Source organism: Schistocerca nitens, chromosome 4, assembly GCF_023898315.1.
Source record: "Schistocerca nitens isolate TAMUIC-IGC-003100 chromosome 4, iqSchNite1.1, whole genome shotgun sequence".
Lineage (NCBI taxonomy): Eukaryota > Metazoa > Arthropoda > Insecta > Orthoptera > Acrididae > Schistocerca > Schistocerca nitens.
Window position 1 is genome coordinate 953,691,691 of NC_064617.1, and position 24,986 is coordinate 953,716,676.

Genomic DNA, 24,986 nt, shown 5'->3' on the forward strand with positions numbered 1-24,986 from the left:
CTTCAATAGTGGTAACTATTTGTTCACTACCAGTACAAAAGAATTACATCTTTGCACCTGTTACTGTCCATCAAAGTAGTCACCAGCGTTGTGTAGAACCAGTTGCCAGCAATGTGGAAGGCGTAGTATACCGTTAGCAGAGCCTGTTCTGTTGTGGTGCAAATGGAGCGGTATACTGCCTGTCGAATCTCTGGAACAGCTCTGAAGCGAATGCCACGAATCCAAAACTGAAACGCCAATCCAACGAATGGCTTCATTATGGGTCGCCCCGAAAGTCGAAATTGCGTCAGAGCCTCAGTATGGTCAAAGTTATGATGATTCTCGTGTACGACTGTGATAGTGTTATCCTAACGCATTACGTTCCTCCACGGCAGACCGTCAGTGCACAGTATTACTGTTCGTTTTTGGAGCATCACCTGTGATCAGCTTTGCGAAAGAAGCGGCTGCACTTCCTGCACAACCCACCCATCATTTTGCACGACAATGGGCGGGCGCATACAGCGCAAGCTGTGGCTGCTCTGTTCGGTCGATGGGACTGGGAAGTACTGTACCATCCACCATACTCCGCGGACTTAAGTTCTTGTAACTTTGATTTGATCCCGAAGATGAAGGAACCACTTCGTGGCACTCGCTTCACAACTGTTCCAGAGATTTCACAGGCGGTATACCGCTCCAGTCGCACCACCAACAGAACAGGCTCTGGTAACGGTATACTACGCCTTCCACATCGCTGGCAACGGGTTCTACACAACGCTGGTGACGACTACTTTGAAGGACAGTATCTGGTGCGAACATGTAACTCTTTTTTATCGGTTGTGACTAAATAGTTGTAACTACTTCAGTTCGAACCATCAAATTACATACACTCCTGGAAATGGAAGAAAGAACACATTGACACCGGTGTGTCAGACCCACCATACTTGCTCCGGACACTGCGAGAGGGCTGTACAAGCAATGATCACACGCACGGCACAGCGGACACACCAGGAACCGCGGTGTTGGCCGTCGAATGGCGCTAGCTGCGCAGCATTTGTGCACCGCCGCCGTCAGTGTCAGCCAGTTTGCCGTGGCATACGGAGCTCCATCGCAGTCTTTAACACTGGTAGCATGCCGCGACAGCGTGGACGTGAACCGTATGTGCAGTTGACGGACTTTGAGCGAGGGCGTATAGTGGGCATGCGGGAGGCCGGGTGGACGTACCGCCGAATTGCTCAACACGTGGGGCGTGAGGTCTCCACAGTACATCGATGTTGTCGCCAGTGGTCGGCGGAAGGTGCACGTGCCCGTCGACCTGGGACCGGACCGCAGCGACGCACGGATGCACGCCAAGACCGTAGGATCCTACGCAGTGCCGTAGGGGACCGCACCGCCACTTCCCAGCAAATTAGGGACACTGTTGCTCCTGGGGTATCGGCGAGGACCATTCGCAACCGTCTCCATGAAGCCGGGCTACGGTCCCGCACACCGTTAGGCCGTCTTCCGCTCACGCCCCAACATCGTGCAGCCCGCCTCCAGTGGTGTCGCGACAGGCGTGAATGGAGGGACGAATGGAGACGTGTCGTCTTCAGCGATGAGAGTCGCTTCTGCCTTGGTGCCAATGATGGTCGTATGCGTGTTTGGCGCCGTGCAGGTGAGCGCCACAATCAGGACTGCATATGACCGAGGCACACAGGGCCAACACCCGGCATCATGGTGTGGGGAGCGATCTCCTACACTGGCCGTACACCACTGGTGATCGTCGAGGGGACACTGAATAGGGCACGGTACATCCAAACCGTCATCGAACACATCGTTCTACCATTCCTAGACCGGCAAGGGAACTTGCTGTTCCAACAGGACAATGCACATCCGCATGTATCCCGTGCCACCCAACGTGCTCTAGAAGGTGTAAGTCAACTACCCTGGCCAGCAAGATCTCCGGATCTGTCCCCCATTGAGCATGTTTGGGACTGGATGAAGCGTCGTCTCACGCGGTCTGCACGTCCAGCACGAACGCTGGTCCAACTGAGGCGCCAGGTGGAAATGGCATGGCAAGCCGTTCCACAGGACTACATCCAGCATCTCTACGACCGTCTCCATGGGAGAATAGCAGCCTGCATTGCTGCGAAAGGTGGATATACACTGTACTAGTGCCGACATTGTGCATGCTCTGTCGCCTGTGTCTATGTGACTGTGGTTCTGTCAGTGTGATCAGGAATGTGTCAATAAAGTTTCCCCTTCCTGGGACAATGAATTCACGGTGTTCTTATTTCAATTTCCAGGAGTGTATGTATCCGAATAAAAGAACTTATTTTGTAGTGCAGAAATCTGCACAGGATTCGACATGTAGGTCTACATCAACCCTCTGCAAACCACTGTGAAGTCCAAGGCAGAGGGTACTATTGTACCAGTTATTAGGTCATTTTTCAGTTTCATTTACGAATGGAGCACGGGAATAATGATGCTTAAACACCTACGTGCATGATATAGTTAGTCTGATCTTCGTGATCGATAAGGAATAAATATTACTAGATTCATCACATGATGTTGGTTCTTTAAACACTATATTAGGTTGTAATGGGATAGTTTGGACTATCTTCATGCGTTCACCGGTTCAGTTAAGGGTCCCCATAACAGTCTTCCGAAGGTCAAACCAACCTACGTCCATTCGTGTTGCCCATCTTTGTATGTATGCAGTATCCACTGTTAATCGCGTTTGGTACTATTCGCAAACACTTAAAAAACATCTAGTACCAGTTTTCTTCCGCTAAACCGGAATCTGAAATGTTTAGCGGCTGGATTAATAAGGAATAGAGAAAAGTGAAGATGGTGGTGTTATTGCTTCATGTGTTCTTCATATTCTCCCCCCCCCTTCTCCCCTCCCCCGCCCTCCGACACACTGGAGTAAAACGCAAAGGACGTTCATAAAACCACGTGATACCATTAGAAAAGCCCTTCTTTTGGATCTTGCTCAACTCGTTCTTCGGACTGGTTTTAATATCGATTCTGTCGCCAGATCGTTGGCCATTCATGTAAATCCCTGCCCTTCGTCGTTTTGTGGTACGTTCGTTTCGAAAATACCAAGTCTTGTCCTTTTCTAAGTAAGGTTCACGTTTCGCATTTCAGTTAAACTGCGGCAGCCATCCACTGTCACTCGTTATTTTCCCGGGATTCATGGTGCGCAGGACAAACTTTGCACTCGTTTTCCTCCTCTTTAAAATATTCTAGAGGCTGTATCGAACGATTAATTTAGATATATTGTGCCTTGGAGAGTTGTGATGCAACAACGTTGACACATTACGGCCGCACGTCCACTACTTAACATCACTACTTCACAACTGATTAGTGGAATGCACATCTGTAGTTTACAGTTCTTATTGAGATCTACCAACTTGGGATGCTGCACTGAGTCAATTAAAGCCAGGAATAAAACCAGTCTCGGAACTTTCTGCACTAACAATCTTGACCGATCCCAGCCGTGACTAATTACGTTCGTCATATGACACAAAGCGACAATTTTATATCTATGTACATTTAAAGCACTACTTTGAACACGTATCAAGATTGGACTGATTATCTGTGCAACTTTTTATGGCAGTACTTCATTATACTTAACTCTATCATCAGCGAAGACTCCGATGTTGGCGTTGTCCACAAAATAAAGAATGAATACATAAAATGAAAAAGGGAAATTTAGAATGTTAACTTTTCTAGAGATGGAACACATCACATTGACGACAGCAGGAGCAAAAGAAGATAATCAAAATGCAGAATTTTTCATTATTGTTCTTTTTGAAATCCTGCTACGTCCAGTAAAGACTCGTTTCCCTGAACTTTGAATTTCTTCTAAAAGTCAGGCTCAGATGTTGTCATTGGAGAGTGGAAAAACCTTGTCAATAAGACTGTATTATATTAAATAGCAAAACAAGAAATGATGTGCTTAACAAAAGCGGTGACTGTCGGATCCCTTAAAAGGAAAGTTAGACTACAGATTCGACTGCGCACGATAATCGCGTCATCAAAGCATCCATTTCCAACTGCTTAATTAGCGGGAATATTTAAACACATACTTCAAATAATATTAGTAGAAGGAATGGAGTACTTCGACAAAGAATAAAGGTATGTTTAACTTCATTGTGTAAATTATTAAAATCAATCTACAGAGAATAAATTATACAGAACCTTTCTGAGTGTCGGCCGGGAGACAAAAGAGTGGCAATAACAAGACTTCACTCACTACGTTGTTTTTACAACATATAATATGCTTAATTTCACAGATATGAGTTCTGCTTTAATTCAGAATCACCCGATAGCTGACATTACGAGGCCAGTGATTGGTTATAATATTAATATACATAGAATGAAGGCTTTCACGACCGGACGGTACTGTTGTTGACAATTCTTCCAGGTTATATGGCCGTGGTCAATGGAATTCTTCTATTCCTAACGTTTCGTCCAATACTACGTTGGACATCTTCAGAGGTATGGTTGTTCCTGCTGAGTCCTACCGAATGACGAGTCGGGCGTCGGAGAGCGGCCTAAATACCGAGTAAAGTGGGCGTGGTCTAGCTTGCACATAGTAGCAGAGAGAAAACTAGTCAAGGATAAAATGTAACTATCGATAATAGTCCGTCATAGATAAAAATCACTTACCGATTCCGTAACGCCACTGTTCATATCTCGCTTAATTTCAAGGCCTCTTCTTTTCTATTAAAATTATCTTCACGTTTATAAATTTCGACAGCCTCCTTATACAGTCGTGGATAATAGTTCGCGGTAGCACTTAAAACTGTAGTTTTCCTCGGTATTTAGGCCGCTCTCCGACTCCCGACTCGTCAGTCGGTAGGACTCAGCATGACCAGCCATACCACTGAAGATATCCAACGTAGTATTGGACGAAACGTTAGGAATAGAAGAATTCCATGCACCACGGCCATATAACCCGGAAGAATTATCAACAACAATCTTCACTTAAAACTTCTGGGCTGATAGGCGGTGGTCGATGTATAAAATTCTCTCCTAACGTTTCGTCTCCGACTGCGGGAGACATCCTCGGAGCCGGCCGCTGGTGGCCGAGCGGTTCTGGCGCTACAGACTGGAACCGCGCGACCGCTACGGTCGCAGGTTCGAATCCTGCCTCGGGCATGGATGTGTGTGTTGTCCTTAGGTTAGTTAGGTTTAACTAGTTCTAAGTTCTAGGGGACTTATGACCTCAGCAGTTGAGTCCCATAGTGCTCAGAGCCATTTGAACCATTTTGAACCATTTTTTTGAACCATCCTCGGAGGTAAAGCAGCGAACTGCGAAGACAAGTCGAGGAAGCGCTTATTATATAGGCAGTACAGAGGGCGCCACTGTCGATCACGTGGCGTCGGCTATGAGATTGTCTCTGGTAATGCCAACATTCTCGACTGAAAGTAATCGATCGTCACGCTTGCGGCGCAATGCTGGCATCCAAATTTTATCCAGTTTAACACCTTCGTCTTTGCTGTTAAAATTATTACGATGTTTATCAATCTCGATAGCCTCTCTATACAAGCGTGCATAATAATGCGAGGTTTTTGATATGACGCTTGTCTCGCTGAATTTTATTTCATGATCACCTTCCTGGTAAACATGTTCCGCTACCGCCGATTTATCCGTGTGACCCAGGTGGCAATTTCGCTTATGTTCAACAAGACGGGTGTTCACACTTCTCTTTGTGGTACCGATGTAAACCTGTCAACAACTACAAGGAATTTTATATACCCCCGGTGTAGCCAAAGGGTGTCGTGCATCTTTTGCCGACCTTAAAAATTCTTTTATTTTCCTGGTGGGTCTGAAAACAGTTTCCACCCCATACTTGCCTAAAACTTTCCCAATGCGATCTGTGACCTTACTAACGAACGGAAGGAAAACTTTGCCCTTGGGCGACTGTTGTTTGTCGTTATTCCTGATTCTCTGCCTAGAGTGCTCGATCTATTTCCATGCTAGAATAGCCATTCTTCGCGAAAGTTGACCGTAGGTGTTCAATCTCATCTTTTAAATAAACAGGTTCACAAAGTTTGTACGCCCTGTCTACCAAAGTTTTCATTATACCTCTTTTTTGTCTAGGGTGGTGGTCTGAACCTTTGTGTAGATAACGATCAGTATGTGTGGGCTTTCTATACGCCTTGTCGCCCAGCGTTCCGTCTCGTCGTTTAATCACAGACACATCCAGGAAATACATTTGCCCATTCCTTTCCGTCACTATAGTGAATTGGATTTTCGGATTAATGCTGTTTAAATGTGTCAGGAAGACATCCAACTCCTCTGCTCCGTGTGTCCAAACTGCGAACGTTTTATCGACATAGCGATACCATCTGGCTGATCTCTTACTGGCAGTCTGCAACACCCGTTGTTCAAAAGTCTCCATAAATAAGTTAGCCACAGCAGGACTGAGAGGACTGCCCATAGCCACCCCGTCAATCTGTTCATAAAAGTCACTATTGTACTGAAAGTAGGTTGTGGTGAGGCAGTGTCGGAATAATGCCACAATATCAGTAGGAAAAATATCCGCTATGCATAAGATAGCTTCGTTTACCGGAATCATGGTAAATAACGACACAACGTCAAAACTGACGAGGATATCATCCGGGCCCACACTCGTTTCCTTTAACTTGTCAATGAAATGAGCTGAATTTTTAATATGACTGTCCGTCCTACCAACATAAGGCTGCAGCATTGAGGCAAGGTGTCTAGCTAACTCGTGTGTTGGTCCGCCTATAGCGCTGACAATTGGCCTCAACGGAATTCCAGGTTTATCTACTTTGGGTAAGCCATAAAGTCTAGGTGGGAGCGCTTCTGTTTTACAAAGCAGCTTCTTATCGTCGGAGCCAAATGATGACGCTTTCACCAGTCGATTTGTCATTCTTAAAATCTTCATAGTCTGATCTTTCTGGAGTTTTTTGTAATTGGAGGGAACCAAAATATCATTTATTTTTCCATGATAGTCCTTACTGTTCAGTATGACGGTGGCATTACCCTTATCTGCATTAAGAACAGTAATGTTTTTATCTGAATTTATATCGCTCAGCGCCTTCCTTTGAGCCTGCGACAAATTACTTTTAGGAGGCTTACATGTACGTAAAAGCCTAGCCGTTTCCAAATTACGTCAGCGGACTGCTACATGTAAGCCACCTAAAAGTAATTTGTCGCAGGCTCAAAGGAAGGCGCTGAGGGATATAAATTCAGATCGCATTGGGAAAGTTTTTGGCAAGTATGGGGTGGAAACTATTTTCAGACCCACCAGGAAAATAAAAGAATTTTTAAGGTCGGCAAAAGATGCACGACACCCTTTGGCTACACCGGGGGTATATAAAATTCCTTGTAGTTGTGGACAGGTTTACATCGGTACCACAAAGGGAAGTGTGAACACCTATCTTGTTGAACATAAGAGAAATTGTCACCTGGGTCACACGGATAAATCGGCGGTAGCGGAACATGTTTACCAGGAAGGTGATCATGAAATAAAATTCAGCGAGACGAGCGTCATATCAAAAACCTCGAATTATTATGCACGCTTGTATAGAAAGGCTATCGAGATTGATAAACATCGTAATAATTTTAACAGGAAAGACGCAGCTGTTAAACTGGATAAAATTTGGATGCCAGCGTTGCACCTCAAGCGTGACGATCGATTACTTTCAGTCGAGAATGTTGGCATTACCAGAGACAATCTCATAGCCGACGCCACGTGATCGACAGTGGCGCCCTCTGTACTGCCTATATAATAAGCGCTTCCTCGACTTCTCTTCGCAGTTCGCCGCTTTACCTCCGAGGATGTCTCCCGCAGTCGGAGACGAAACGTCAGGAGAGAGTTTTAAGTGAAGACAATATCGGCCGTGAAAGCTTACATTGTACCTTCAACAACAATATTGTCTCCAAGGTAACTAATTTACAACATGAACAGCATGTTTCCAACAAACATCCCTGGGTAATTCACAGAGTGGCTTCTATATTAATTGCTGAAGACTCTCCACTCAATATGACATGCTTTGTCCCCTTACAAAGAAATTCTCACCTATGTCAAAAACTACGATTGATATCCCATACGTGCATATTTTCAGTAATAGTCTAGTCACAACTGAAAATTCGAGACGGACTGGAACGCTAACACGGATTTTATACTGACCCCAAGAAGCTTCCTTAAGCATTCATTTTCCTCAGCCGGTCTATAATATAAGCGATCTTTACGATTTTTTTAGGTGGGGGGCACTAATGGCGCAATTAACATATATTTTTTTCACAACATTTTCTGATTTTCTTAAGAAATTCAGTCGTTAACCTCAACAGCCGAGTATTTAGAGTTTCTCTGCCCAAGCTGAGGTAAGTCCATGTCGGAAGCCCTGCAGTCCGCTAATATCATCTGAAATTAACAAAAACTAACAGTTTTCTTTCAGTTACGATACTCTATAGGATGTTGTGCACGGAGAAATTTAAGTTTCTTGAAATTTGAATAATAAGATAATGGGGGACGTTTGAAGAACATTTTGTCGTGTGTGTTTGGTCATGTTTTTTGCAGTAACTAATTAATAAATTGAAATTGAAGAAAGTTACCCAATTACTCCTTGCGGACATGCCCAAGAGGTAATTCATCCAAATTTCAGAGCAGAACAATACCTTTATTAGTGTGCCCATAGTGCATCCCGTAATCTTGAAATACAGTATATTGCTAGCTGACGGATTGCACTTCGGGCACACTAATGAATTTATCTTTCTGTAGTTCGGCTGAATTACTCCTCGGGCAAGTCAGCAAGGAGTAACAGGTTAATTTTTTAATTGTAATTTATTAATTAGATATTGCAAGAAAATGTGACCAAATACTGACGACAAACTACATCTTTGTTTCAAATGTCGGCCATTATATTATTTTATTAAGTTTCAAAAAACTGTACAATTAGCACAAAACAGTATCTTATAGATTAAGAAAGGAGTTTGTTTTCTAATTTCAGATCGGATTTGCATACTCCATGACTGCCGTCATGGAAAAGCCTCATTCTGGACAGAGCAACTGTAACACCTCGGGTTGGGGAGTGGATGGAGGAAGAGTGTATAACACTACCGTCTGCTGCTACTGCTATACCATAACCATAAAGTTGGAGGCAGATCGTATAATGAAACTGTCATGTTAAACCAATTATGGTATAAAGCAACAGTTCCGTGTTACCCTCTGAAAGGAATTTAGTTGTGCTGATCGTGATATACCTAAAGGAGATGGCTTATCGGAAGTGAAAAATCAGAATTAAGTAAATATTTGAACGGTAACAAACAATAATTTGAAACTTCCTGGCAGATTAAAACTGTGTGTCCGACCGAGACTCGAACTCGGGACCTTTGCCTTTCGCGGGCAAGAGCTCTACCATCTGAGCTACCGAAGCACGACTCACGCCCGGTACTCACAGCTTTACTTCTGCCAGTATCTCGTCTCCTACCTTCCAAACTGGCAGAAGTAAATCTGTGAGTACCGGGCGTGAGTCGTGCTTCGGTAGCTCAGATGGTAGAGCACTTGCCCGCGAAAGGCAAAGGTCCCGAGTTCGAGTCTCGGTCGGACACACAGTTTTAATCTGCCAGGAAGTTTCATATCAGCGCACACCCCGCTGCAGAGTGAAAATCTCATTCTGGAAACAATAATTTATCTATCCACAGTGTTCAAATGATGATAAAAACGGTCGCCAGCCTAATTAGGCACGAGAATGAGTAACATTCTTGTTCAAGTAAGTGAAAATAAGTAACATCAATGGGCAAACACAGCCTATACTTTGTCACACGAGTTTGCAATGACCTCTGGCACCTGCACATGTTCACATTTCATAATTATAACAAATAACCTAGACACTATTTCTTTCTGTACTTAGTCAAGATGAATGGTATCAATAACATTACTATTAATATTCACTGTAGAATCATAAATTGGACATAGGTTCAGTATTACTTTTCAAACATTTTCCTATCTAACAAAAAAATTGTAAAGTTAGTTCACTGCAAAATTATGAACTGGGCATAGGTTAACTCTCTCTCAGCTAAATACTTTTCTATTTAGAGTTAAATGTATTTCACTAACAAATACTTTCTCACTGAACTTTAAATAAAAGAAGTTGCTGTTCTCATAGATAGTGGTCTTTCTATTAATCGTTATTTAGCTCAGCACAACAGACAAACTGTAGGTCCTGTTACACTATTAATAAACACTTTCAATATACAAGAGAAACCCAATACTGTACAAAATTTGACAGGAATAGCAAGAGTAATTGAAACTTTCCATAAATAAGTAACTTTGTGCATTTTGACTACTTTCAATTGGGGGGGGGGGGGCTTAATCTTGACCACTGTAGTAGAGCAAAATAAACGCACTTTCATTACATTAGTGAAACGAGCACTTAGCATGGATGAACATATAACTCTCAACAGTTGCAGTTCTGAACTTTTACTGCAGTGAACAACAAAACTGAGATATTTGTAAGATCCTTTCAACAAACAATATTAATTTTAGCACACTCTATCGCCATATTAATTTTAATACGCTTTCAATAAAGAATACTCGGTAAGCACTTTAGCGTGGGATCGACCCTAAGTGGATATGTGACTGAGGATAAATCACGGTAGGTACAAGAGTTCAGTTAAAATTTACCTTATGTTTGAGTACGCTATAACACCCTATGAGTTGATCCTTCACTATACATTACTATATTTCTTCTGTTCCATTACAGTCATTGCGCAATGTGGTGGCGAATGCATTTTGGTAGGTGGATTTGCAAATAGAATTGCTGGACTCTGTCATTTCATGGTGGCGATGATAGATATCAATTCCAGAATAGTTCCAGCTCTTTATCCATCAATCCGAGGCATTGGAAAAGCGGCACGAAAAGCCTCTCTCGGCTCCAGCACAATACACAACTTTCACATGAGCAGTTGACAGTTTGGTAGCTCATCCCCGATTGACTCTTAATCCACCTCTTGTACCTATGCCAACCACAATTTGCGCGCGCTGATCAGTTCCGTTCCAGAGGGGAACCACAACACCTTTTACATAGAAAATAACTAAGAACCCTAAATGAAGGTCAGCAGATTACATAATAGCAAACAATTACTTCAAACAAAGAATATTGTTTGCACATACACTCCTGGAAATTGAAATAAGAACACCGAGAATTCATTGTCCCAGAAAGGGGAAACTTTATTGACACATTCCTGGGGTCAGATACATCACATGATCACACTGACAGAACCACAGGCACATAGACACAGGCAACAGAGCATGCACAATGTCGGCACTAGTACAGTGTATATCCACCTTTCGCAGCAATGCAGGCTGCTATTCTCCCATAGAGACGATCGTAGAGATGCTGGATGTAGTCCTGTGGAACGGCTTGCCATGCCATTTCCACCTGGCGCCTCAGTTGGACCAGCGTTCGTGCTGGACGTGCAGACCGCGTGAGACGACGCTTCATCCAGTCCCAAACATGCTCAACGGGTGACAGATCCGGAGATCTTGCTGGCCAGGGTAGTTGACTTACACCTTCTAGAGCACGTTGGGTGGCACGGGATACATGCGGACGTGCATTGTCCTGTTGGAACAGCAAGTTCCCTTGCCGGTCTAGGAATGGTAGAACGATGGGTTCGATGACGGCTTGGATGTACCGTGCACTATTCAGTGTCCCCTCGACGATCACCAGTGGTGTACGGCCAGTGTAGGAGATCGCTCCCCACACCATGATGCCGGGTGTTGGCCCTGTGTGCCTCGGTCGTATTAAGTCCTGATTGTGGCGCTCACCTGCACGGCGCCAAACACGCATACGACCATCATTGGCACCAAGGCAGAAGCGACTCTCATCGCTGAAGACGACACGTCTCCATTCGTCCCTCCATTCACGCCTGTCGCGACACCACTGGAGGCGGGCTGCACGATGTTGGGGCGTGAGCGGAAGACGGCCTAACGGTGTGCGGGACCGTAGCCCAGCTTCATGGAGACGGTTGCGAATGGTCCTCGCCGATATCCCAGGAGCAACAGTGTCCCTAATTTGCTGGGAAGTGGCGGTGCGGTCCCCTACGGCACTGCGTAGGATCCTACAGTCTTGGCGTGCATCCGTGCGTCGCTGCGGTCCGGTCCTAGGTCGACGGGCACGTGCACCTTCCGCCGACCACTGGCGACAACATCGATGTACTGTGGAGACCTCACGCCCCACGTGTTGAGCAATTCGGCGGTACGTCCACCCGGCCTCCCGCGTGCCCACTATACGCCCTCGCTCAAAGTCCGTCAACTGCACATACGGTTCACGTCCACGCTGTCGCGGCATGCTACCAGTGTTAAAGACTGCGATGGAGCTCCGTATGCCACGGCAAACTGGCTGACACTGACGGCGGCGGTGCACAAATGCTGCGCAGCTAGCGCCATTCGACGGCCAACACCGCTGTTCCTGGTGTGTCCGCTGTGCCGTGCGTGTGATCATTGCTTGTACAGCCCTCTCGCAGTGTCCGGAGCAAGTATGGTGGGTCTGACACACCGGTGTCAATGTGTTCTTTTTTCCATTTCCAGGAGTGTATTTGTAGTTCTACACAAAAATCTAAACAAAATTACAATTATGTACATTAAGTTAGTTCCCTCCAAATGAGACAAAGAATTTAAATGATAGAGACATAGCATTTTATCAGGACATCAAAGTTTGTACAAAAAAAAGCAAACATTTTTATGCCGTACGGAATTAATCATTGAATAATTACAGAAGCTTAACGATGGATTGTTGAACAAAACAGAAAGCAAAATGAATCAACATAAGGTATGTAGTGTCTAAGCTATGGTGTTACTGGGGGGACTTAATGATGAACAAATTTTTTTAAAAATTAGAAAATGTTGCCCACGAATCAATAAATGGCGTAGCAAAAGGATTTGTTTCATTAGTTTTTCCAAAAAGATCTCAAAAATCGCTCATAATATAGCCTGGCTGAGAAGAATGGATCCATAACTTTTGATTTCCTGAGCACGACTCCACGCCTCATTTAAATACTAACTAACGCTTCCAACTATTGTTTCCGAACACCACTGCCTGAAATTCAGTGACAGTGCTCAAATATTGTCTGCACACCAAGTTAGAGTACACCAGGGAAGTAAGCCACACATCACGCCAGTAAAAGCCAAACGACGCCTCGCTTGGTGTAAGGAGCGTAAAAATTGGGCGATCGAACTGTGGAAAATGGTTGTGTGGACTGCCGAATCACAGTACACAATGTGGCGATCCGATGGCAGGGTGTGGGTTTGGTGAATACCCGGTGAACGTCATCTGCCAGCGTGTGTAGTGCCAACAGTAAAATTCGGAGGTGGTGGTGTTTTTCATGGAGGGGGCTTGCACCCCTTGTTGTTTTGCGTGGCACTATCACAGCACAGGCCTACATTGATGCTTTAAGCACCTTCTTGCTTCCCCCTGTTGCAAATCAATTCGGGGATACTGATTGCATCTTTCAACACGATCGTGCACCTGTTCATAATGCATGGCTTGTGGAGGTGTGGTTATACGTCAGTAACATCCCTGTAATGGAATGGCCTGCACAGAGTCCTGACCTGAATCCTATAGAACACCTCTGGGATGTTTTGGCACGCCTACTTTGTGCCAGGCCTCACCGACCGGCATCGATGCCTCTCCTCAGTGCAGCACTGCGGAAGAACGGGCTGCCATTCCCCAAGAAACCTCCCAGCACGTAATTGAACGTATGCCTGCGAGAGTAGAAGCTGTCATCAAGGCTAAGGGTGGGCCAACACCATACTGAATTGCAGCAATACCGATGGAGGGTGCCACGAACGTGTAAGTCATTTTCAACCAGGTGTCCGGATACTTTTGATCACATAGCGTATTTTGATCATCATTCAGTTCAATGTCTGGTAAGCTAGCTACCCCGTCAATAAAGCGATGTTGTCTAACGTAGATATGCTGTAGGCTACGGTGTATTTCGTATTCATTTTGGCAATTGGCTGCACATCGATGAAGCAGAACTGGGAACTCGTCTGATTCGCAACGAGACCAGATTTAATGCAATATGGGGCGAGCGCTGGCTGTAAGAAATTGGTTTCCGATGAGGTCGGAGGCGCTCTTGCCCAAGCCGCGGTTTCCTCTGCGGCTGCTCCAGCTCCGAGGGGGCGAGTGTGACAGTACCGAAACGTCTCCATCACACAGCAGTACGATTACAGGGGGTAAGAGCTTCCGTCGTGTTACCGCCCAAGAAGACGCGAGGATCAGTACGAACAGTGAATGAAAATGATAGTGATGGTGAATGGCATAGCACGGCTGGCACAGTTACACCTGGAGTCGACTAATATCTTGAAATAAGACGTTTACAAGGCAGAGACGATAGTCTCACGCAGGGACTGGGCACCAGAGCGACCAGCTATGGAAGTTTCTCACATTGTTTCGATACACCAGATGGAATTACTATCTGCCTTGCTTCAATTCTTACTCTCTTTCCCAGTATTTCGGTGGCAGTCGTAAAGTTTACGGGTATGTCGCTACACTTACGGAAACCAACTCCTTCTGATACTTGTGATTTATTAATTGGAAGCTTCAGTCTGATACGCAGACTATTTTCAGATCTCTCAGGTGGTAATGAAAGAAGGTCCTGGTAGGAATGCTCCGATACAATCAAAGTATCGTCCCTCGATATTAGCTATTTGAGTACCACAAAAGCATTAAAACCTACTCATATCGATAGTTTTTAATCTTTTTATGCAAATGAAGTAATTCTAAGTATATATGAAATTTTGATGATGATGATGAATCCCATACTTCTTTACAGAGCGTAGGGGAACGACGCGGGAGAACCGCGCCGCCTTACTAGACAAGGTCCTAGTGGAGGTGGTTTGCCATTGCCTACCTCCGACCGTAATGGGGACGAATGATGATGATGATGAGGACGACAAAACAACACCCAGTCATCTCGAGGCAGGAAAAATCCCTGACCCCGCCGGGAATGGAACCCGGGACCCCGTGCTTGGGAAGCGAGAACGCTACCGCGAGACCACGAGCTGTGGACTTTGAAAGTTTACTTGATACCTAATTTCATGTAGTCTATCAAAAACAATATGTATTTTTATTGATTTATGAATAAAACCGTTAAACGAAAGAGGCACGTTTCGAAACGTTTGCGAAGAAATATTGCTGTGGGTATTTAGGATCGAACTTATTGCTCTTCAGAAACATCGTTGTACCGTACTTTGAAAAAGAACTCACTAATCACAGACGTTACAACGACGATATGATATTGTTGGGCGTATGTGTTACAAACACGGAAAAATGATTTTCATGTCTTCCCATTCTGCAAATGGGTTGAAGATAGTATAGAAAAGTAGCAATTCTGTGTGACAGAAGATAAAGCAACATCTTCCTCAGGCTCACAAGGACTTCTTCGTTGCTCATAAGCTGTAAGTTTTAATTTTTTTGTGGCTTGCTCGCATGTTCCTGGATCTTTAAAATGCTAGTTTTTTCAACCTTTGATCCAATAGAATAGTAATAGTTGCATGGTCATTTAACTCGATTATCCCACACCTTTTCCTCAACTGTATCAATAAAACATCCCTGCATTCTTTGACAATTGGTGAAGATGACGTGATACCATGAAGTTCTGTTCACAAACAGTTAATGATTGGTACACTTCAGGACTATGAGACATAGTTTTAACCAAATGCTTCTTTTGCGACATATTTTAATGTCTTTAACAAACGCGTTAGTTATGTGAGTGTTTCTGTCTCTAAACCAGCTGGAACGTCAGGTGCTGAAACTACTGATCTTTCCTTGGTGGGGACCACAGTCAAATAGAAGTTTTTGAAAGAAATGTCCTCCATTTGACTGTTAATTGTTCATTTATTTCACACAATCATGATATCGGCATTTGGGGGTCATTCTCAAGTGCATGTTGAAATGTTAAAATATGTTTGACCTGTCTGTGACATGTCATCGTCGAAAAACCATCAATTACGATTCTGTGTATCGCTTTATCAAATGTGAGAAGCTCTAAAACACGAAAAAGGCCGAACTCTACCGTGTTTTCACACTTGCAAGAAGTTTCAAATGCACAAAGTACCACTGTCACAAGCAAACAGCCTCTCACTGTTAATATATGTTTGTAAAATCGATTCGATGCAAAGACTTTTCTTTCCATGCGAACTAGCTATCGAAAGAATGGTTCGATTCTGAAAGTATTTATTTCAAAATCATAGAACACTTAATTGAATTTGTTTGCAAAAATCATTGTTAGGATAAGGAATACGTACATTTAAATACCCCCCTGTTCTTACGTAGCGGAAACAGGATGGTGACGTGATCTTTATGCACTCTTCTGTCTTTCTATCACTGTGTTAGATGGTAATCGTAGGTTATTTCCTTGTACCTGTTTCTTTACGTGAATGCCTAAGTTAACACGACGAATCTTGTCAACTTCATGAAACATCATGCTAATACCGTGTAACATCGAATCTAGCCTTGATAAGGCTTCAGTACAGCGAGGGAAAGAATCCACAAATTCTTTACATATGCCGTATCATTGACGATATGATAGCGACTAAATTGTGGGGATTTTGATTGGGACGTATCAGGAGCAGTTCCAGACAGTCCCTCACATATCGTAGCTGATAAAGACCGGATGTGTTAGGGGAAAATTTGAGATGCGATAGCGTGTCTGGACGTTCACCGGCAGTGAAAAAACTGCTGTAGTTGTCTTGGAAGACGAGAGGTTGCACAGCACATTCATCATGACGAAGTAGAAGGAAGGGCAAGAATGTCAATATAAACTTCCTGATTCATTTCCACTGTAACATGAATGAGCACCCCTCAGTCGTCGTACGAAGTACGCACCCAAAACGCCATAGCAGCACCTTTGGTCTGAGATAGACCCTCCATGCACTGCAGGTTATGCACCTCAATGGAAGGTCAATGCACTCGCCGCCCAGCATCGTTTCAAAGGAGCAAATTCGCAACTCGTCGGACAAGAATACACCCTCCAGTTAGCTACAAGTTACTGTGTTGTTAGGCCCATTGAAGACGTATAGTTGTACCGTGTGACTAGGTTATAATTCAACTGACGGTATTCTGAGAGATGCAATGAATGCTGCATACATCGTAGGGCGCTGAAACAGCGTTGGTACGTTTATTAATCGGTTCTCTTGCGCAGTGTGCTGAAAACAATAATAGTTCCATTTTCTTCTACAAGATGTAAATAGGGCGTTTTAAGCAGTCAGAAAGTAAAATGTTTCCTGTTTTTACGGCAGTAAGCTGATTCTCGCCTGGCGGTGCGTGTTGATTTCCTTTGTGAAGCGACTGTTGGCGTAAAAGCGTTAAGTAGATCGAAGTTTTCCACACTAAATGTAGTAGCTATTGAGAAGAATTGCCGGGCACTGACGGTACAATTGTTATATCAAAACGGCAGCAACAGCAGTCCTGCATTGCGGGAATACTGCCGACAAGAATAGCGGCATAAAAGCCTCGTATCGGTAAATGGGCTTACGAATATGATCAAGAAATTTCAAGAAACAGGTTAATTAAGTGGTGCAGCATGGAGAAGGAGGCAGCCCGTTTCCATGGCAACTGTTGAAGGTGCTGTAGCTGCAGACCACAGTGCAGCACACGCCTCAAATTCTGCAGCCAGTGTTTTTTTTTTTTTTTTTTTTTTTTGGTACACATGGAAATTGATGAGATTGTAAACACGCCTCTGGTTGGTGATAAGTGAATGCTGTGTTTGCATTGTGTCCATTCCCCGTATTTGTTGGAATCACTTTTCCACACATTGGGTCATTACAATGCACAAGGGCAATCTCAGGTGTCGCCCATTCAGACAAGGGGATTCTGGTATTAAATTTCTCAAATAACATAAAAGATCGATAATATCACAAAAGTCGGGACAGTTAATTATTTTAACCGAGACGGACTCTCTGGTGGGAAGACTATCCTAGTGTCGAGCCGAGCAATGTTACCAGCTCAAGCAAATTTTAATACTTCCCTACAAATATTAACCAACGTGGCCATCGAGCGTACAGCGGTAATGCGAGTATCTTAATTTCGGGAATTACTACAAGGAGGACAGGTCTTCCTACGTTGAGCTTCGTATGACTGGAGCAAAAACTGGTTTGTGACACGACCTTTACATTTAATGGCGTGCTACATTCTTTAGCTTGTGAGGGACAGTGGCTTCGGCTTAGTTGGTGCAGTGTCTTTTCGGATATGTAAATCTACCAAAATTCTATACAGAGCTTGGCTCATTCTATATCAGCAAAGTTGCCGTACGTTTCCGTGAAGAGAAAAACGATAACTTCACCCTAATCTGCTTTTAATGGCTAAGGTTCGCAGCAGAGCTTCTGTTAAGTTTAAAAAGTAGGAGACGATGTACTGGCGGAAGTAAAGCTATGAGGACGGGGCGTGAGTCGTGCTTGGGTACCTCGGATGGCACAGCACTTGCCCGTGAAAGGCAAAGGTCCCGAGTTCGAGTCTCGGTCCGGCACACAGTTTTAATCTGCCAGGAAGTTTCATATCAGCGCACACTCCACTGCAGAGTGAAAATCTCATTCCGGATACATTTTATATCGTCTATACTCCGAGCATCATTAGTTATTTTGCTCCCCAAATAGCAAAACTACTTTACTACTTTAAGCGTCTCATTTCCTAATCTAATTCCCTCAGCATCACCCGATTCAATTCGACTACATTCCATTATCCTCATTTTGCTTTTTTTGATGTCCATTTTATATCCTCCTTTCAAGACACTGTCCATTCCATTCAGCTGCTCTTCTAGGTCGTTTGCTCTCTTTGACAGAATTACAATGTCATCGGCGAACCTCAAAGTTTTTATTTCTTCTCCATGGATTTTAATTCCTACTCCGAATTTTTCTTTTGTTTCCTTCACTCCTTCCTCAATATACAGATTGAGTAACACCGGGGATGGCAATGTCTCACTCCCTTCCCAACCACTGCTTCCATTTGATGCCCCTCTACTCTTATAACTGCCATCTGGTTTCTGTACAAATTGTAAAAAGCGTTTCGCGCCCTGTGGTTTACCTCTGCCACCTTCAGAATTTGAAAGAGAGTATTCAAGTCAACATTGTCAAACGCTTTCTCTAAGTCTACAAATGCTAGAAACGTAGGTTTGCCTTTTCTTAATCTTTCTTCTAAGATAAGTTGTAGGGTCAGAATTGCCTCACGTGTTCCAACATTTCTACGGAATCCAAACTGACCTTCCCCATGGTCGGCTTCTACCAGCTTTTCCATTCGTCTGTAAAGAGTTCGTGTTAGTATTTTGCAGCCATGGCTTATTAAACTGATAGTTCTGTAATTTTCACATGTGTCAACACCTGCTTTCTTTGGGATTGGAATTATTATATTCTTCTTGAAGTCTGAGGGTATTTCGCCTGTCTCATACATCTTACTCACCAGATGGTAGAGTTTTGTCAGGGCTGGCTCTCCCAGGGCTATCAGTAGTTCTAATGCAATGTTGTCTATTCCCAGGGCCTTGTTTCGGCTTAGGTCTTTCAGTGCTCTGTCAAGCTCTTCACGCAGTATCGTATCTCCCGTTTCATCTTCATCTACATCGTCATACATTTCCATAATATTGTCCTCAAGTACATCACCCTTGTGTACACCCTCTATATACCTTTGTGCTTTCCCTTCTTTGCTTAGAACTGGGTCTCCATCTGTGCTCTTGATATTCATACAAGTGCTTCTCTTTCCTCCAAAAGTGTCTTTAATTTTCCTGTAGGCAGTATCTATCTTACCCCTAGTGAGATATGTCTCTACATCCTTACATTTTGTTTTTTGGTCATCAGTCTACTGACTGGTTTGATGCGGCCCGCCACGAATTCCTTTCCTGTGCTAACCTCTTCATCTCAGAGTAGCCCTTGCAACCTACGTCGTCAATTATTTGCTTGACGTATTCCAATCTCTGTCTTCCCAGCAGTTTTTGCCCTCTACAGCTCCCTCTAGTACCATGGAAGTCATTCCCTCATGTCTTAGCAGATTTCCTATCATCCTGTCCCTTCTCCTTATCAGTGTTTTCCACATATCCCTTTCCTCTCCGATTGTGCGTAGAACCTCCTCATTCCTTACCTTATCAGTCCACCTAATTTTCAACATTCGTCTATAGCACCACATCTCAAATGCTTCGATTCTCTTCTGTTCCGGTTTTCCCACAGTCCATGTTTCACTACCATACAATGCTGTACTCCAGACGTACATCCTCAGAAATTTCTTCCTCAAATTAAGGCCGGTATTTGATATTAGTAGACTTCTCTTGACCAGAAATGCCTTTTTTGCCATAGCGAGTCTGCTTTTGTTGTCCTCCTTGCTCCGTCCGTGATTGGTTATTTTACTGCCTAGGTAGCAGAATTCCTTAACTTCATTGACTTCGTGACCATCAATCCTGATGTTAAGTTTCTCGCTGTTCTCATTTCTACTACTTCTCATTACCTTCGTCCTTCTCCGATTTACTCTCAAACCATACTGTGTACTCATTAGACTGTTCATTCCGTTCAGCAGATCATTTAATTCTTCTTCACTTTCACTCAGGATAGCAATGTCATCAGCGAATCGTATCATTGATATCCTTTCACCATGTATTTTAATTCCACTCGCGAACCTTTCTTTTATTTCCATCATTGCTTCCTCGATGTACAGATTGAAGAGTAGGGGCGAAAGGCTACAGCCTTGTCTTACACCCTTCTTAATACGAGCACTTCGTTCTTGATCGTCCACTCTTATTATTACCTCTTGGTTGTTGTACATGTTGTATATGACCCGTCTCTCCCTATAGCTTAGGCCTACATTTTCAGAATCTCGAACAGCTTGCACCATTTTATATTGTCGAACGCTTTTTACAGGTCGAGAAATCCTATGAAAGTGTCTTGATTTTTCTTTAGCCTTGCTTCCATTATTAGCCGTAACGTCAGAATTGCCTCTCTCGTCCCTTTACTTTTCCTAAAGCCAAACTGATCGTCACCTAGCGCATTCTACGTTATATATGTACCTAAAAATCTATATCGTCAGACTTCGAGGTGGTGTTGAGGGTATCATGAGAGATACACATTCGTGACAAGAACACGTGTTCGGAATTGTCATCCAAAGACCGTAGGCAGCGTCGAAGCTATACGCGCCAGCGCCTGCCGCCTAGGCAACCCTTTCGGCTACAAACGTGACTCCTACGCTGAACAGACAATTGGGGAGACGTCTCGCAAATTCATTACCGCGGTAACAAAGGCGTGCGACGAGTTGGCTCAGTTTGGGAAGACAGCTGTGACGCTGCGCTCCCTCCAGCGAGAAGTGCTGGCAGCCGGGTGATGGAAGCAGAGAGAGGGCGCTGTCACAGTTTCCCGGGCCGTCGGCTCGATTAACCCAACAATTTGCCACCGCCAGCTCCGTGCGGCTAACCGCCGCGCCGGGGCCGTAGCGGCAGTTGGCGGCTTGCCGAAATCAGAGTGTACCCACTAGGCGAGAGAGGTAACGACCGAACTTAGACCCTCTCTGCGCCGTTTGAGGAGAAATATCGGTATGCGGCAGCACAATTGGAAATCTACTAAAGTCTCACAGAAAAAACGGCAATTTAAATCTGAAAATCTAAGAGCCTCTTGAAGAAGCGAATGATAAGGAAAGGTCAAAAAATGCCAATTACGTAGTTTTCTTTACCGCTAATTATTTCAGTCGTCAAGGACAACCCTTTACCTTTTTAAAAACATTGCAGAACAACTCACATTAGGTCAGCTGAATTCTCGGAATAGCTCGTGAGTTGCCGAGTGACCTGCAATAATACATTCAGAGATCATATGACAGCCGGCCGCTGTGACCGAGCGATTCTAGGCGCTTCACTCCGGAGCTGCGCTGCTGCTACGGTCGCAGGCTCCAATCCTGCCACGAGCATGGATGTGTGTCACGTCCTTAGATTAGTCAGGTTTAAGTAGTTCTAAGTCCTGGAGACTGGTGACCTCAGATATTAAAAACCATAGTGCTCAGAGCCATTATTATCATATAACGTTACATGCAGGCTGCTATCGATATCGACAATCACCGTCTACAAAACACAGTGGAACAGTGATATATTATCAGTTATATTGCACTGATAACGAATCTTTCAAAGAAAATTGAAACACAGCTCCTGTTTTTGTTTTACAAAGTTTTTTATGCACGAAGAAAAATAGTGGAAATTTATTTTCAATGTGTGTACAACCTTTACATAAAGGAAGGAAGGAAGATTTGGTTTTACGTCTCGACGACATCGAGGTCATTAGAGAGGGACCAGTACACATGACAAGAAAGAAACAATATAATAATATTATCCAGTGCTCCGGTTATACTTTGGTTAATATTGTAGGTGGTAGTAACTACGAGGGTAATCCCAAAAGTAAGGTCTCCTATTTTTTATTAGTACAGGACTCTGTTTGTGTGGCAGTTGGTCACACTGTTATGAACAGTGCTTCACGCGCTGTGTGTAAACATGCGCACGCCGCGCTGAGGCGCTCAATCTCGGCTTGGCAGCCGTTGAGAATGAAGCTCCCTTTGGATGTTACAGCCAAGTGCGAATTGCGCGCAGTTATTCGGTTTTTGAACGCAAAGGGCACTGCGCCGATTGAAATCCATTGCCAATTGACGGAAATATATGTTGAGTCGTGCATGGATGTCAAAAATTTTTGTAAGTGGTTTAGAGAGTTTGCAGCTGGTCGGACCGAAATTCACGGCGAACAAAGGAGGTGGAGACAGTCAATTTCTGAGGAGACAGTGTTGAAGGTTGAGCAAAGCATGCATGAAGATCGGCGGATCACCCTGGATGATCTCTGCACGTTGATTCCTCAGGTTTCTCGAAGCACCGCTCACAGAATTTTAACATTGAACTATCGGAAGGTGTGCGCAAGATGCGTGCCACGCATGCCGACTGAGGACCACATGCGGCAACGAGTTGATGCTTCCCGCGCATTTCTTCACCGCCTTGCAGCCGAAGAGGACAACTTTCTGGACTCAACTGTCACGAGTGACGAAACCTGGGCAAACCACTTTACACGTGAGACCAAGCAACAATCACGCCAGTGGCGGCATCCTTCTTCAGCAAATCCGCGGAAATTCAAACAAACACAGTCTGCCGGTAAAGTCATGACAGCCGTATTTTGGGATCGAAAAGGGGTGTTGTTGGTCGACTGTATGCCCACTGGGACCACAATTAATACTGACAGGTACTGTGAGACTCTGAAAAAACTCAAACGGACAATTCAGAACCGGAGGACACGAATGTTGGACAAGGGCGTACACATTCTCCATGACAACGCTGGCCCACACATCGCTCGGTAAACTGTTGCTGTCCTGTAATAGCTTCAGTGCAACATAATCACCCACCCTATAGTCCTGACTTCGCGCCCAGTGACTATCACCTGTTCCGTAAGTTAAAAGAACATTTGGCCAGTAAGCGATTCACCTCCGGCGACGACGTCAACGAAGAGGTTCATAACTTTCTGAACAGCATGGCGGCGAGCTGGTATGACATGGGCATACAAAAATTGCCACAGCGTCTACAAAAATGCATCAACAGAAATGGTGATTATGTCGAAAAATAGCTAAATGTTCAAGCTGTAAACTGGTGTAAACCATTGTAGAAATAAACAGGTCTATGTACTTTTAGGAGACGTTACTTTTGGGATTACCCTAGTAATTTTTCCTAATGTTTTGCTTTAGAGCAATTTGCATACAACACATGAAGAATTGTGTGGAAAACCAGTTCCAGAAGACGAGGCCTGTAACCACTTGAGGGACGAATTCCCACGACTACGAGAGGTCAAGAGACAATGAGGTTATCTTCGCTGGCCCACAGATTCGAGAGCATTACATCATGCCCACCTCTCATTCTTCCGTGAAAGTTTCGGGTAATTTTTGAAGATCATGGCTAGCGTTTACTTCAAGACATTCATGTTACAGAGATGCGGTAAGCAGGGTAATAGCCTTCTGATATTTTCCTAGATCACTTCAAAAAAAATGGTTCAAATGGCTCTGAGCACTATGCGACTTAACTTCTGAGGTCATCAGTCGCCTAGAACTGATTAAACCTAACTAACCTAAGGACATCACACACATCCATGCCCGAGGCAAGAATTCGAACCTGTGACCGTAGCGGTCGCTCGGTTCCAGACTGTAGCGCCTAGAACCGCACGGCGACTCCGGCCGGCTAGATTACTTCTGCATTAATGGTAGGAATGCACTAGATGTAGATTATAAGCAACAAGCCAACTGCAGCCGCGCACCCGATTAATAGTTTGATCAAAACTTCTTCAAAATATCAGTCGTCAGACGGTAACAGATATCAGTCGCCAGAACACTAACGACGGTAAAAGTGATTCCACACTGTCCAGTCACATGAATGTGACCACCTGTCAGAAGTCTGAATAGCCACCTTTGGGAGCGTGGACAGCCATGAGACGTCAGTGAGGTTCTAGACATCACGGACAGGGATGTGTAGCCCTGCCAACTCCATTGGCATGGCCAGCTTTGCCTGGTTTCTCGGATCCAAAGGCGCGAACAGTCCTGTGGAGATCGATTAGGTTTTAAATTCGGAGTATGGTGCCTGGGGGAGTAACATAAACTCATTCTGTTACTCTGCCAACTACGCACGTGCACTACGACCAGTGTGACATATTGCATTGTCCTGCTGGTAGATGCTGTCGTGCCGAGGAGAAACAAACTGAACCTAGGGGTGGACGCGTGGTTCCCAACGATTGATGCATACTTGTGTTGATCCATTGTGCCTTCCATAATGACGAGATCTGCAATCCATAACACTCTCTCCTCCTGCAGTGACCAAGCCGACGATTGCTGCAATGCCGCACACACCAACGGCCATCCATCCGATGGAGCGTTTCATCCGAAGATCAACTGTCGCCAGATCAGTGAACGTGCAGTTGCGGGAATAGCATGCAAATTTCAGCCTTCGTCACCGATAAATAGCAGTCAGCATGGGTGCGTGAACCAGGCACCTACTGCAGAAGCTCACACACAGC